Here is a 15,603-nt window from a genome sequence, read left to right as displayed (position 1 = left end):
TTGTTCTTGGCTTTTATTTTTCTATAATGCCTTGTACTAGTGGGGTTCGTAATAACTATATTTTGACCTCATTATTTGTGTACAGAATTAAATGGAGCATCACATAAAGGATTGCTGCTGTTGGTTGCTGAAGGTTGTATAGAGGAGGCTGGGAGAGGCGCAAGTGGTGCTTCCCCCTCTCATCACCACCACTCAGAGGTGGGGCCAGCTGCCTCTGTATTTCTGTGTCTAGTCAGCAGCACCTACGGACATTCTTTAGGACAAAGGGAATGTGGCAAAGCAGCAGTGACCAATCTCAGGAAGCCAGAATCCAAAATTGAAAGCTGACAGAATGATGTGGCGTGGAGACTGGTATCTTCTCAAGTCAGAAGCCAGGGAATTACCCTTGACTTCTTCCTCTTTCGCCACTCTCAACCCAGCTGGTCACCCCGTCACTTTGCTTCCACCTCACTTACCTGCCCTTTCCGCTCCCTCTCCACTCAAGCCTAATTACTGCTCACGTTGACTGTTGTGAAGAGTTTCTGAAATGGCCTTCTGGTCCTCAGTCTTACCATCATTCAGTCCATTTGTCCACAGATATGACCATGGAGCTGCCTTACCTGATGATGTTAGGGGCTCTTCAGCTGCTTCCAAGATAAAATCCAGTAACTTTGAGGGGCATGGCTGGCCCTTCATGATCGGCCTTGCCTGTGTAAACATCCAGGTCATTCTTTGTCACCATACGGAGTTTATAAAACCATGCCGAGAACATAATCTCTTCCTCAGAGTTTTTATGTGCAATTTTCTCCTTTTTCTGGAGAGCTTTATCTTTTACCCCTTGTGTTCACATGGAAAATCCCTATTCATCCTCAGACCTCTGCTCAGGTATCTTTCATTTTTGATGCCATCTTTGTCTCCCTTCAGCAAGGTCTTCTCTTCTGCTTTCTCAATCCCTTTACATGCCCATGTCTAGCTCCTCGTATCATGACCAAAACCATCATGAATTAGGGAATCCTGGTTGATTTAGCACTGTGTTCCTACTGCCCACCACTGTGCCTGGCATAGGTCAGCCACTCAATAAAAGCTTAATGCTGATTGTGTGCAGGAGTGAACATTTAGTTTGGACCTAAGACAGAATAACTTGTTATCCAGTTTGTTATTCTAGCCCTGAAACACCATAACTTTGGGCACATTCCTTATTCTTTTAATGCTGGGTTAATGGGAGTATATCTGTAAAATCACTCCATCTCCCTGCATTGAACTGTTCTCACAAAGTTCTTCCATGGTTTCTGTTGGTTTTTCAGATTATCTTTATTTATTTTTATTTTTAAAAGATTTTATTTTTAAGTAATCTCTACACCCAATACGGGCTTCAAACTCACAACCCCGAGATCAAGAGTTGCATGCTGTTCTGACTGAGCCAGCCAGGCACCGCATCAAGTTATCTTTAATCAATCCCATTAGGCCAGGTCAGTGATGATTCTGATTTCCAAATCCTAAAGGAGCTTAGCTCTATCATGTATTAGGCCTTTACTCAAAACTCAGTTGTGTATTCAGTGCTTTTCCTCTATATTGACTGTTGTAGGCACCCATTCGTGACGGAAAACATATTTTAAATTATATTTTTAAATGCTTCACGACATTTTTCCTCTTATATTTTAGTGATTCCTAAGTGTATCTTTTATTTAAAATTTTTAATTTGAGTATAGTTGACAAAAACAACACTGCATTTGTTTCAGAGTGATTGGACAAGTCTGTACATTACACTGCGGTCACCATGAGTTATCCTCCACCCGTCACCACACAACACGATTATAGCACCACTGTCTGTATTCCCTGTGTTGTACATCTTATTCCCGTGTGACTCCTAAATATCTCTTTGTATGTGTTTTGTCCCTTTTAGCTATTTCGTGTAAGACTTTCTTGCACAAAAATTAAGTTGACAAAATAAGTACCTGATAAGCATCTACAGTTTTTCTCCAAACCATATTATTGCTACTTCTTAAATTCTTCATTCCCAATTTCTAATATGCCAAACGTTTACATTCAATAGTTGCTTAGACTGCGCTGTATCTGACAAGGTATAGGTAACTACTGGAAGAATAGAAGATTCTTGAAAGCTGTGTTTTTCACTGTCTTACTTAATGCTGAAATCCCAGAGCCTAAAAATAATATTTATGGGCGCCTGGGTGGCTCAGTGGGTTAAGCCGCTGCCTTCGGCTCAGGTCATGATCTCAGGGTCCTGGGATAGAGTCCTGCATCGGGCTCTCTGCTCAGCAGGGAGCCTGCTTCCCTCTCTCTCTCTCTCTCTCTCTGCCTGCCTCTCCATCTACTTGTGATCTCTCTCTGTCAAATAAATAAATAAAATCTTTAAAAAATAATAATAATATTTGTATAAAATCCGTGTCAAATAGCTGTTGAAGGAAGGAAATAAGGAAGCAGCATAGCAGCATTTTAGTTACCCAGGGGCTGGGCAGCTATTGTTACAGTGAACTGGCAAGTCCAACTCAATGTACATCATACATTCGTACATCGTACCTACAAACACCCTGCAGAAATCACACTTGTGCAAAAGGGCCGCTGAAGCAGATCAAAGAGATGTGTACCATTTTCCGTTGGATAAATTTCCAGGGGTGGACATGTTTTGTTTTGTTTTTTTAAACCTCTACCTCATGCCTACTGACACTGAAAACCAAAACCAGTATTCTGTGCTTTCAGCCTACTTGTAGTTTTGCTCTGAAAGAAAAATGGATTCAGATTCTAGCATTAGTTATTTAGTCACCAAAAGATCTGAGTAACTTCACACTGTTATCTTTATCACTGCCGAAGTGAAACCTGATTAGCCAGCTTAATAAATTATAATTCCCTAGCTTCTTATCAAAGAGCATTTTTAAACTCTCAGACCATTTCATTTATTTCAATAAGTATTTCTTGAACACCTCTTTTGGCCAAGGCTCTATTAACCATTGTTCTTCACATCTGAAAATCTCTGGGTTATTACTCTGCTGAATATTTGTGGTTTAAAAAAACTGTGTTACATTCTGTAAGCTCATGCAAGATCATACAAGACAGTTGACCATAACTGAAGCCCAGGATTGGAAGCTGTAACTGTCTTTCAGAGATAATCGTCACTCAAGCAAATTTTAGGGCATCACAAAGTTAACCATCAATTAACCAAATGAATCAGTTAACCACTGCTTTCCTTAACCAAGTTAAGTGTCAAGGAGTTTTACTGATGCAGAAAGGTGGTGCCACAGGAGAGTATGAGATGTGAAAATGATATATTAGGAGAAGTAAAAGGTTAAATTGTATATAAATTAAGGATAAAAGCATACTATGAGAATGTTTACTTTTTCTGATACATTCTTCTCATAAATGATTTAGGGACTATGCTGTTTGTATCTCAAGATCTTTTTAGGTGTTGATTATAACATTTATAATTCTATTAACATTTTGGTTTTGGTTGCTGATATATTGCCTAGAATTATCAGTCAAATCAAAACCCAAACTTGAAATTAAAATCTTCTGACAACTCATGAGAGAGAAGAAAGAAATGAACTGGCTTTCCTTTTTTTTAATTATGCCTTTTAAATTTCAAATGTTCAGATTTGAGGATTAAATACTGGCATCTCTCTGTCACTTATTTTTCTACTAATGATCATCCCTGCTTCACCTCTTTAAAATGGTTTGTTGGGTTTCGGTTTAGCATGCAAGCCCTTAAGCTGTCTTTTGTCATTTCATAAGGGCCAAGAGCTTGTTAGCCTGGAATTTAGTGTATTTTGGTAGTCATTTGTTTTTAGTTATTCTTTTCTTGATTTTTTGGAACTCTTTTCATGAGGAAACTCCACGATTCTTACCAATTAGTCATAAACCAATTCAGTTTTAGGAATTACATAATTTACCACTTTGGAACACTATATTATTCAAAGATAGGAATATTTCACTGAATGTTGGGCAATGTGGCTGATAATTAGATCCTCAGAGAAAAAAACAAAGCTCCTGAAATTTGTGGCAGGATCAGAAATGGGGCCAGGGAAAACAAGTAGTTTAATATATAAATACTTGTTATTAGTAAAAATTAAGCATGGCCTTCTTAGGATTCAGTCCCTGTTTTTAGTGCTATAGTTTGTGTTTTCAATGTGTTCATTAACACAAAGAACAAGTAACTTCACTAGTGGCTTGAGATTTGACTCACAGGAAAACATTAGGTAGTAATTAGGAACAAGGCTTTTTTTTTTTTTTTTTTTTTTTTTTTTTTTTTGGTTTGAGAGATTTTAACTATACGGCCAAATGTGGTCACTACTTGCCATGTGTGGCTTTGAGCACTTAAAATGTGACTGTTCTGAATTCAGATGTGCTAAAGTGTTAAAAAAAAAAAAAAAGTTCTGGGTTCCCATGATTTGGTATGAAAGAAAGATCAGAACTCTCTCAATAATTTATGTTGAATACATGTTATGATAATATTCTGGACATACTGGGTTAAAGAGATTAAAATTAATTTCACCCTTTTCTTTTACCTTTCCTACTATGGCTGAAAATCACATACATGGTTCGCCTTAAGTTTTGCCGGACAGTGCTAGTCTAATGGGTTAAAAAGATCCTTAATATTGTATAGTAGATATTAGTTAGTAGCAGTATATTTGATTTGGATTTTAACCTCTTGAAGAATCCATTTTGGGGGCAGTTTGGGAAGCCCAATTATTCTTCTGCTCCATGCAACGGCTGCGGGTTGAAGTGGCTGTTCTTCAGTCTTGCCAACCCTGTTCAGTTGACTGATAGCAATCAATAGTTACACAAGGAATAAGTGCCTCTTTGTTGTCTTGGCTGCCTAAATGAATGGACTGCACCTAGTGTTTCTCTCTTTTTCACCTCTGTTCCCTTGATGGCTGTGACATAGTTGTTAATAACTGGTTGATATTTATAGTAAGATCAATCTAAATTAATGCAGTTTTTCAAAGACCCAATTCATATATTACCATATGCCATAAATTATGGTATGGTGCAAATTATCATGGCTTATCTTATTTACAACTCTTGACTAATATTCTGTCACTTATTATGTTATTACATCTTATTACTGATAATATCCATAACCAAAATGAATTTTTCTTATTGTGCTTTCATAAGAAACCAGCCAAAGCAGAACGTGCATGTAGGAGGAGCTGGGAAACAAGCATTTCTTAATAATCAGCCTCTCTTTTCCAAGGAGGTTTAACTGTTTCCTTTGTTGGGGGGAAAAATCATTTAAGACTCGTGTGTACTTTATTTTAAATTCTTTAATTTATGAACTGTTTGACACCACCCTAAAAGGTTTTGGGGCACTGAGATTAGTCGAATGAGGTCACATTATGTTAGGCAGAGAGGCAGTTGAATAGGCATTGACAATAATAAAACCTGTAAAGGTCATTCTGTGCAGATAAATGTAATACTTGAATTAGTCAGTCATTTACTTTCTCTAAAAAAGTAATAAGTTAATCTTGTTCCAAAAAAACCCTCCAAGACTGGTAGTTTTCTTTTTAATGCCTTTCATCTTGGGCAATCTTTTGTATATCATGCAAAGGACCATACAATTAGCATGAAATGAGAGAGTGCTTTTTAAAATTGATGAATAAAGGCTCTTTTTTCTCCAGCTGATATGCATGCAAGGTGGAGGTCTGTATCTCGCCAGCAGACAGACTATTTGGTATCTATCCTATGAGTAGCTCCCAGTTTATATCTGTACCTTAATGAGGAAAAAGGTCTGGAAGTAATAAAAGTGAGCTTAAAGTACGTTAAAAATAGCACAATGCTTTAGTGTAAATCCTGCAAGATTCCCAGATTTGGACAGTTTGGCTTTCCACCTTGCCCTGGATTGCAAAGATGGCCCTGTCATCCATTTTTTTTTTTTTTCTTTTTTCTTTTCTTTCTTTCTTTTTTTTTTTTTTGGCAGTCAATTGAGGACATATTAGTAAGACTTCCATGAGCACAAAAACTTTTTTGGGGTGGTGGGGGGGGTTGTCTTTTCTGTCATTTATCACGAAAGCATTCTTTCTTAATTTTTTTTTTCCAAGTGTTACCTCCTTAAAAAAGTTTTTATGCTTCTATATTCTTGTGAGCTATTTGCTCTTTAGAAATACTTGTCTTTGAAGTCACAGTACTTATAATATGCAATGAACATTTTTCTTTCTTTAAAAAGTGTTAATATACTGTTTCATTAGTTAGGAGTGGATGCTCCCGTCCTTGCTGTTTTGTTTTGTTTTAAAGATTTTATTTATTTAACAGAGAGATCACAAGTAGGCAGAGAGGCAGGCAGAGAGAGAGGAGGAAGTAGGCTCCCCACTGAGCAGGGAGCCTGATGCGGGGCTCAATCCCAGGACCCTGAGATCATGACCTGAGGTGAAGGCAGAGGCTTAACCCACTGAGCCACCGAAGTGCCCCCTGTCCTTGCTGTTTTAAGTGGCATAGTTTTTAAGAGATTCCCAGCAGAAAAACTGAGAAAGTTTTTATAACTGTTTTTTTGTTCATATATTTACCTTGCTGTGCTTCATAATTCCCTCCTTTGTAGCTACAGTACTTCCTATTACATAAGAGAAGCCACTAATAAGGTAAATCGGTCATGAATCAAGCAACTTTTCCCTATTAAGGTACTACGGTAATCAGGACTGCCAGCTGTAGCAAATAAAATACTGGATGCCCAGTTAAATTTGAATTTCAAATAAACAACAGTATTTTTTAATATAAGTGTATTCCATGCAATATTTGGGTCATCCTTAAACTAAATAAGTTATCTCTGTTTGACCCAGCAACCATAACCGTAACTCAGCTCCCCTATTAACTCCGAGAACTCCAGAGTTGGGTTCATTCCATGCTGGTGGTTCTGCACAATGCTGACTGCTGATCATCCTGCCACAACCCAGTACTTAAGGACCTCACAGTAGAAGTATAGTCCCTGGAAGCTCAAAGTGCTTCAAATATGTTTTCTCTTTTATCCAAATATTCAGGGGGAGATAGAAAGGGCACACTCTGTTGTCATCTTGCCTACTTCTCATTCTAAAAAACAGAAGTTTCCCTCTTGCAAAGTGATAATAAAGTCTCCTTACTGGCCACTATTTTTGGTTCACTTAGCAAAATCTCTAGCAGTATAATTACAGTTTAAAAAACTTTAAAAGAAGTGAATTCAGAGAGAACATACATTTCCTGTGTGCTTTATAAAGGTGGAGGGCAGGTGAAAACTGACTCTTCCAATGTGAACACTGCCATCCAGGTGAAAGATTTTACTCTCCCTTCTCTTCCCACTTTGCCCGCCACATAACAGATGCTGAGAAGAGCCACTCAACATGCACACCCTCATCCCTTGTCATCTGCATTATTACTAAGGTTTCCTAGGTGATATTTCTTCCTCCAGCCTCACTCCCTTCCAGACTGACAGCCAGCAGTGATATTCCTAAAACATAAATCTTACCGTAGCACTGGCACACTTCCCCTGACTAGCTATCAGAGAAAAGTACATGCTGATTAGCATGGCATTCAATGCCCTTCCTGATTTGGGCTCTACTTAATTCCCTTTCTTTTGCTTCTTCCTTAGCACTTGATGCTACAGAAATAGCAAATATTTGGAATGCCTCAAACATGCCAGGCTTCTCCATATCTCCAGCTTTTGTGCATTGTTCCCTCTGACCGGAATGCGTATCTCCCCTTTAATCTCCCTAGTAAAATCTTGTTCATCTTTGAAAATCCTCTATAGGCATTATTTGCCCCAGGAAGCGTTCCCTGATCACCCCTCACTATCCTTAGAGTGAATTCTGCTCTTTTCCTTCAACTTCCGTATACACTCGTGGTATCACGTACGCCACAGTGTATGGCCGTGCTTTTTGTATGTTGCTCAGTTTTCTGGGGACAAGCCATCAGCAGCATCATTTCCAAATCTCTGGTTTCTAGGACAGAGCCTAGAAAATAACAAGCACTTGGAGAATGTTTGAGTGCCTGAAATGACCACTCACCTGCTAGACAAACTTCAGGTAAATGCAGTCCCCCTGAACTGGCCCTGTGCTTTGGCTGCTCCCTGCTACCGTCTTGTCCATTTTTTCACGGCAGTTAGTTGAGTCCCTTCTCTATCGATCATCTACCGAATGACTAGTCTACCGGTGCTGTTTATTAGTTAACTGGAATTTTTTCATAGGGTAAAGTACTCCCATATAGAGGAGGGGTTGTGGGGACCCTTTATACAATAAAGAATTGCAAGTTTGCCTTCTGATTTTCGGTCTCCTTTTGTGTCTTGTGCCTTCTACCTCTAAGGCTGCCCATCAGTGTCTTTGGGGTGGGGATGGAGTCAGGAGAGAGAAGGTGGCGGTGAGGGAGGGGCTGGACAAGGAAGGGGTGATTATTTACTGGAGTAGCCTGACATCGCTCCTTTCCTTGACTAGTCTCTCTCCAGGAGAACTTATCTGTCTTTATGTTCTGTTCCCTCAGAATCTACCCAATCGTGGACTTTAATATATTAATTCACAAGGAGATACTCAATTATATTGGTAGCTTAAAGTATAACTTTTCTCGGACAACAGTTGCATTTTAACAGATGCTTCTAATCCCTGTTTCCAAAGAATGAATAATATGGCATAATATACTTTATAGAAAATATATACTTTATAATACCAAGGGGGGAAAGTGTGTTTGAAAAAAACTGGGGGTCTTTAAGTCTCCTCTCAAACAGAATTAGCCAAGTGCTGCCTGTAATGTGTATATACATGAATGAGTCAGGAATTGCATTTGATTGTCAGTAATGGACAGTCATAAACTGGTGGCTTACACAAATCAGGGTTTGTTTTGTTTTTTCATCTAAAAATGTCCTGAGTTCTGTAATCAAGGCTAGTATAATGGCTCCATGAGACCATCCCTCCCTGTCTTAAGAATTCTGTCTTTCTGCTCCACCACCTTTAATGTGTGACTTCCATACACCAGGGTACCTCTTGATTACAAGGTGGCTGCTGCATCTCCAAGCATAGAAGGAGGGGACTGAGGCAAAACCAAGCCCCACTTAAATAGCTTTTCCAAAAGCCCAATTCAACAGCTTTCACTTGACTACTTTTACCAGTAAGGATGGTTGGGAAATGTTGTTAGCTAGGTACCTTGCCATGATACATACCTCTAATTAAGAAACGGATGGGGTGGGGTGCCTGGGTGGCTCAGTCATTAAGTGTCTGCTTACTGCCATAATCCCAGAGTCTTGGGATTGAACCCCACATCTGGCTCTCTGCTTGGCGGGAGGCATACTTCTCTCTCTCCCACTCCCAATGCTTGTGTTTCCTCTCTTGCTGTGTACTGTCTCTGTCAAATAAATAAATAAATAAATAAATAAATAAATCTAAAAGAAAGAAAGGAAGGAAGAAAGGAAAGAAAGAAAGAAAAGAAAGGGATGGAGTGCCTGGGTAGTTTAGTCAGTCAGTAAGGGTCTGCCTTTGGTTCAGGTCATGATCTCAGGGTCCTGGGATTGAGCCTAGCATTAGACTCCCTCCTCCCTTTCCCTCTGCAACTCCCCCTGCTTTTGCTCTCTCATTTGGAAGGGAAGAGGGGAAAGGGGAAAAGGGAAGGGCAGAGCCCACTGATACAGAAGTAGTAGCGGAATTAGGGCAAATAATCTGTTATCTTTTATCTTTATGGGATCGTTCAAGTAAAAAATATTCAGAACTAAGTTTGCTTATTTTAGTTAATATTATAGTAGAATTTCCTTTAAGATGCAATTATTTTTTGTTCTTAAATTAATTTTTTTTTTTAAAGATTTTTATTTATTTTTCAGAGACAGAGGGAGAGAGCGCGAGCGAGCACAGGCAGACAGAGAGGCAGGCAGAGGCAGAGGGAGAAGCAGGCTCCCTGCCGAGCAAGGAGCCCGATGTGGGACTCGATCCCAGGACCCTGGGATCATGACCTGAGCCGAAGGCAGCTGCTTAACCAACTGAGCCACCCAGGCGTCCCTAAATTAATTTTTTTTTTTAACTTACAAATTGTTTTTACAATTTTTTTTTTAAAGTAGGCTCCATGTCCAATGTCGGGCTTGAACTTACCTTCCTGCTATCAAAAGTCATATGTTCTACCTACTGAGCCAGCCAGGAGCCCCAGGCCACTTAGCTAATATGTAGCTCAAACTGGAATTTGGATGTATTAGACTCAGTCCAAACACTTAGCTGCTGAGTCAATGAATCACAGTTGTGAGCTACAGATCTGCCTCAGGCTTCCATGGCCCCTCGTTCAGAGCTATCTGCAGCTAGGTCAATCCCGAGGGACCCCATCCCAGCCAACTTCTGTGTGTACACTCACATGCCTGCACGTGCTAGGGTTGAGGGACTGCCACTAAAGCCTTTGATCCAGAAAAGAAAGGAGATAGCCCCTGACCTGTCTCACCCACTATCCTGCCTGCCTTCTTGCCCATGAAGCCTTCCTGAAACCCAGCTTCCCAGTGACCCTTGTCTTCAGCACCTACATAACCAGTGGTACAAACCCTCATTCTTCAGGAATCACCACCAGGTTAAAAGGAATTATGACTCGAAATCAGTTGACCCAGATCATCTAGGCCTTTAAAGTCCAAATCTCGAAATTTGACCTCTATTTTGTATGGAATTAGGAGGTCACTGACTAATAATAGTAAATAGATTAAAAAAAAGTCAGTGGTTTTTCTCCACAATACAAAGATGGAACATCATTTTAAAGGGTAAAATTTCTAATTATATAATGATCATATAGTCATGTCACTTTCAAAGGAAACATTGTAAGTGCATTGAGTATCTACCAAACATCTTGTTCTATCTATAGCAATTCTTAGCACTAGCACTAATGAGGACTTGCCTTTGGATACAGCAGCTAGCAATTTTTCATAACAACAATTTTGGTGATAAGGGTAGACTATTTAGGAAATAGATTTTTGCTGATGAAATTTTTCGATTGTCTCATAATGAACAGCAGCCATCATTTTACATACCTCCCTTTAACAGGTAGTCTAATACTATCAGTAAAAAGTGGCTACAGGTTTAGGGAATAGGTGATTTCTATTTGACTTCAAATTTTAAATTTATTCATTCAAGTAATTTTTAAACATCTGCATTGATCATAGTTTTGCATTATCCCTGGTGACGTGGGAGAGGCATACAAATATACTCAGAGAGTGCCACATCATTTAAATCTCTGGGGGGAACAAAAGCTCATTTTACTTTTTATAAATGTAAATGAACAGAAAAGGACAAATGCTAAAGTCTGAACTAGAAATATACTACGGAGCTTTCGGTTTCACATCATGGGGCTGGCTGAAGTAGCACATCCCATTTTTATTTTAAAGAAGGATACATTTAATAACCTGTTATCATTTTGAAAATCAATTCTGTATACTTTTCAGTGACAAAAAATATTTGTGACATAAAGGGATATGTTAATTTGGTTGACACTAGTCCTGATAAAACATAAGAAGAAGATGCAGTCTCCTGGATGTCCTTGGTCAGGCAGGATTTAAGGGCTCAAGTCCTGGACGACTCATCCTTTTCCTCACATTTAATTATTCACTAAGTCCTGTCAGAGAGTCTCTTGTTTGTCCTCTCCTTTACCTCTCCCATGCCAGGACCAGAGAGCAGACCCTTATCATCCCTCATCTGATTTATTACAGAGCCTCCTGAGATCTTTCTTCCTCTTGACTTCCTCTAGGCCTTTCTGGCCTATTCCTGACATGATGTCAGAATTTTATACTTAAGGGAAAAAGAAGGAAAAAGAAAGAAAAAGGTTGTATTCTTGCCTCTCCCCACCACCCACCCACTTCCCCTCACACCTCCCCCCACCCCCGCCAGTGTCAAAAATCTAGCGTCCCCTGTTACTTAAGAGAAATGGACAAAGCTCAGCCTGGCATTTGCCTGTGGGCCCTGTGGCTGTTGCTGGGCCCCTCTGGGACTGTGTTCTATCTCGCACTCGAAGCTAGACTCTTAATTCCAGTTCCCAGACATGCCTTCTGCTTGCACGGCTCTCTCTGCTTGCTGGGCTTTGGGTGGCATGCCCTTCCTACAGCAGCTGCTTTGGAGCTCAGCCCTGACCTTCAAGCCCAGTTCAGGATACAACTTGTTTTCCCTGCTTTCCCTGTCGGAAGTCAGGTCTCTTGTTTTAGGCACTCCCACACTATATTGATCTTTACCTCTATAAGGCATTTTTAAGTATTTAGTTATATGGGCTAGTGTCCTTTTCTCCTCTTTTATCCTACCCCTCTCTCTGTCTCTTTCTCTCTCACCCTTCCTTCTTTTCTTTCTAACTCACATATCTTTTTTTTTTTTTTTTTCTTTTGCTCTGGGTGCCTGGTAACTTTGGACCAATTTTGAAATAGAAAAATAAGTCATACAGAGTCTTCCTTTTAGCATGTTTTGTTTCTCTTTTCCTTGTCCCTATTTATTTTGGTGTTTTATTCCTCTGTCGGATATTGTCTCAAAATCTTTGTAGGAAGAGATATACTAGGGCCCAAGTAAATATAAATAAATCCACAGACCATATGTCTGGGAAAGCAGGAACTGTGTCTTGCTCATCTTTGTGTCCTCCAGCACTGTGTCTTCACCAGGTAAGTGAGATGAATCGGAGCATATTTTTATCTCTACATCTTTATACGTATCTGCATAGAGAATTTCTCATCAATTTTCTGAGGTGGCTACAAGAAGATTTTTTTAATTGTAGAAAGTAAACCAGTTCTTAAAATGTATAGTATATGGTTAAAACTGAGCCCTCCTGTCTCTCTCATTTCTTAAAGAAGATATGAAGTTTACAGAAATACTAATGATATGCATTTATAAGGAAGTTTATTTGTATTGTTTATATTTGTATTAAGTTAGATATTCCAGGCTAGTGTAAATTGGGTGCTCCAGATGAGTAATCAGGTGTAAATTCACAATGGTTAGAAGTAAGGTAACGTTACTTTGACTGTTGTAGTCCCTCACCGCATGTCTTTATGTCCAGCGTGTCCTCTGAAGCTCCTACAGTCAGACCGTCCTTTGCAAAAATTTCTCTTACATATTTTTGAAAGTTCCATTCATTGGAGATGCATTCTGTGATTCTATATACCCTTTTATTATCTGTCCTATTTGGTCATAAAATCAAACCAAGGAACAGAAAGTTCTACTTGTTCATTCCATTTTTTTAAATTGAAGCACAGCTGACACATTACATTAGTTTCAGGGGGACAGTGTAGTGATTACTAAGTTATTATTAAGATTCAGTTTGTATGTTTCACCATGCTCACCACCAGCGCAGCCACCGTCTGTCACCGGACAGCACTACTGCCTACAGTTCACTACTTTCCCTATGCTGTACCTTTTATTCTTGTGACTTACTCATTCCACAACTAGAAGCCTGTATTTCCCCCTCCCTCTGTCAACCGTCACTTTGTTCTCTGTGTTTTTGGACCTGTTTCTGCTTTTTGTTTTGTTGTTCAGATTCCACATATAAGTACAATTAAGCAGTATTTGTCTTTCTCTGTCTGACTTCTTTCACGTAGCATAATACCCTCTAGGTCTGTCTGTTGGCATATAGGGCAAGAGCTCATTCTGTTTTATAGCTGAGTAATATTCCATTGTACATAGATACCACATCTTTACCCATTCATCCATCATTGGATGCTTGGACTGCTTCCCTAACTTGACTGTTGTAAATAATGTTGAAATAAACATAGAGGTGCATATATCGTTTCAAATGAGTGTTTTTGTTTTCATTGCATAAATACCCAGTATTGGACTTACTGGATTATATGGTATTTCCATTTTTAATTTTTTGAGGAACCCCCATGCTGTTTTCCATAATGGCTGCACTGATTTACTTTCCCATCAACAGTTCACCTTTCTCCACATCCTTGCCAACACTTCTTTTTTTTTTTTTTTTAATATTTATTTATTTTAGAGAGAGGGAGAATGGGCACAAGTAGGGAAAGGGTCAGAGGGAGAGAAGCATACTCCCCACTGTGCATGGAGTCCAGTGTGGGACTTGATCTTAAAACCCTGAGATCATGGCCTGAGCTGAAATCAAGAGTTGGGTGCTTAACTGACTGAACCACCCAGGCACCCTATTTCTTGTCTTTTTTTATTATAACTATTCTGATAGGCATAAGGTCATAATCTCCTTGTGGTTTTGATTTCCATTTCCCTGATAATTAGTAATATTGTATCTTATCATGTGTCTCTAGTCCATCTGTGTGTCTTCTTTGGAAAAATGCCTATTCAGGTCCTCCACCCAATTTTTTTTTTAAAGTAATCTCTAAGCCTAATGTGTGGCTTGAACTCATGACCCTAAGATCAAGAGTACTGTGCTCTACTAATTGACCCAGCCAGGTGCTCCCCTTCCCATTTTTTTAAATTAGAGTATTTTTTTGGTATTGACTTGTAGAGGTTCTTTATATATTTTAGTTATTAATCCCTTATTGGATAGATCTTTTGCAAATATCTTCTCCCCTTCAGTAGGTTATCTCTTTGTTTTATTGATGGTTTCCTTCACTGTGCAAAAGCTTTTTGATACTCTCCCAATAGTTTATTTTTGCTTTTGTTTCCCTTGCGTAAGGTTACATAGCTAGAAAAATATTACTATAGTCGATGTCAAAGAAATTACTGCCTATGTTTTCTTCAAGGAGTTTTATGGTTTCAGGTGTTACTTGTAGGTCTCTAATACACTCTGGGTTTATTTTTGCATGTGGTATTAAAAAGTGGTCCAGTTTCCCCAGCACCATTTATTGAAGAGACTGTCTTTTCCCCATTGTATATTCTTGCCTTCTTTGTCCTAGATTAATTGGTCATCTAAGTGTGGATTTATTTCTGGATTCTCTATTCTGTTCTATTGATCTGTGTGTCTGTTTTTGTGCCAGTATCATACTACTTTGATTACTACAGCCTTGCAGTATTACTTGAAATCCGAGATAGAGATGCCTCCAGCCTGGTTCTTCTTTCTCAAGATTGCTTTGACTATTTGAGGTTGTCTGTGGTTCCATACAAATTTTAGGATTCTTTGTCCTGGTTATGAAAAATGCTGTTGGTGTTTTGATAGGGATTGCATTGACTCTGTATTTTGCTTTGGTTAGTATGGACATTTTAACAATATTAATTCTTCTATAATTTAACAGTATTAATTCTTCCACTGCATGGGCATGGGATTTTTTTTCCATTTGTTGGTGTCGTCTTCAGTTTCTTTAATCAGTGTTTCATAGTTTTCAGAGTATAGGTCTTTCACTTCCTTGGTTAAGTTACTCCTAGGTAGTTTATTGTTTTTGTGCAACTATAAATGGACTTGTTTTCTTTATTTTTCTTTCTGCTATTTTGTTATTAGCATAGAAAATGCAGCTGATTTCTGTGTATTAATTTTGTATCCTGCAACTTTACTAAACTCATTCATTATTTCTAACAGTTTTTGGGTGGAGTCTTTAGGGTTTTCTATGTATAGGTATCATGTCATCTGGAAGTAGTGGTAAGTTTAACCTCACCTTACTGATATGGATGCCTTTTGTTAGCTCCATTCTTGATGCTTTCTGTGTTCTTCTTAGTATAAGAAGTCAAAGTAGTTTCTAAATCACAGGTCACTTTTCACCATTCTGAAACTTGATTACTTAGTTCTGCATTGGTTTTAGCCTCATTTTTACTGATTACCTGAACCAGACTC

The 15,603-nt window shown here is 38.8% G+C and overlaps 1 protein-coding gene across 1 annotated transcript in view; it reads left to right on the top strand.

The window, feature by feature from the left end:
* The window catches only part of UMAD1 (UBAP1-MVB12-associated (UMA) domain containing 1), a 219,503-nt gene that overhangs the window by 158,952 nt on the left and 44,948 nt on the right, over positions 1–15,603 (top strand). The window lies entirely within an intron of this gene.

This window comes from Mustela erminea, chromosome 11 (assembly GCF_009829155.1).
Source record: "Mustela erminea isolate mMusErm1 chromosome 11, mMusErm1.Pri, whole genome shotgun sequence".
Classification (NCBI taxonomy): Eukaryota; Metazoa; Chordata; class Mammalia; order Carnivora; family Mustelidae; genus Mustela; species Mustela erminea.
This window is presented reverse-complemented; position numbering and strand designations above follow the sequence as displayed.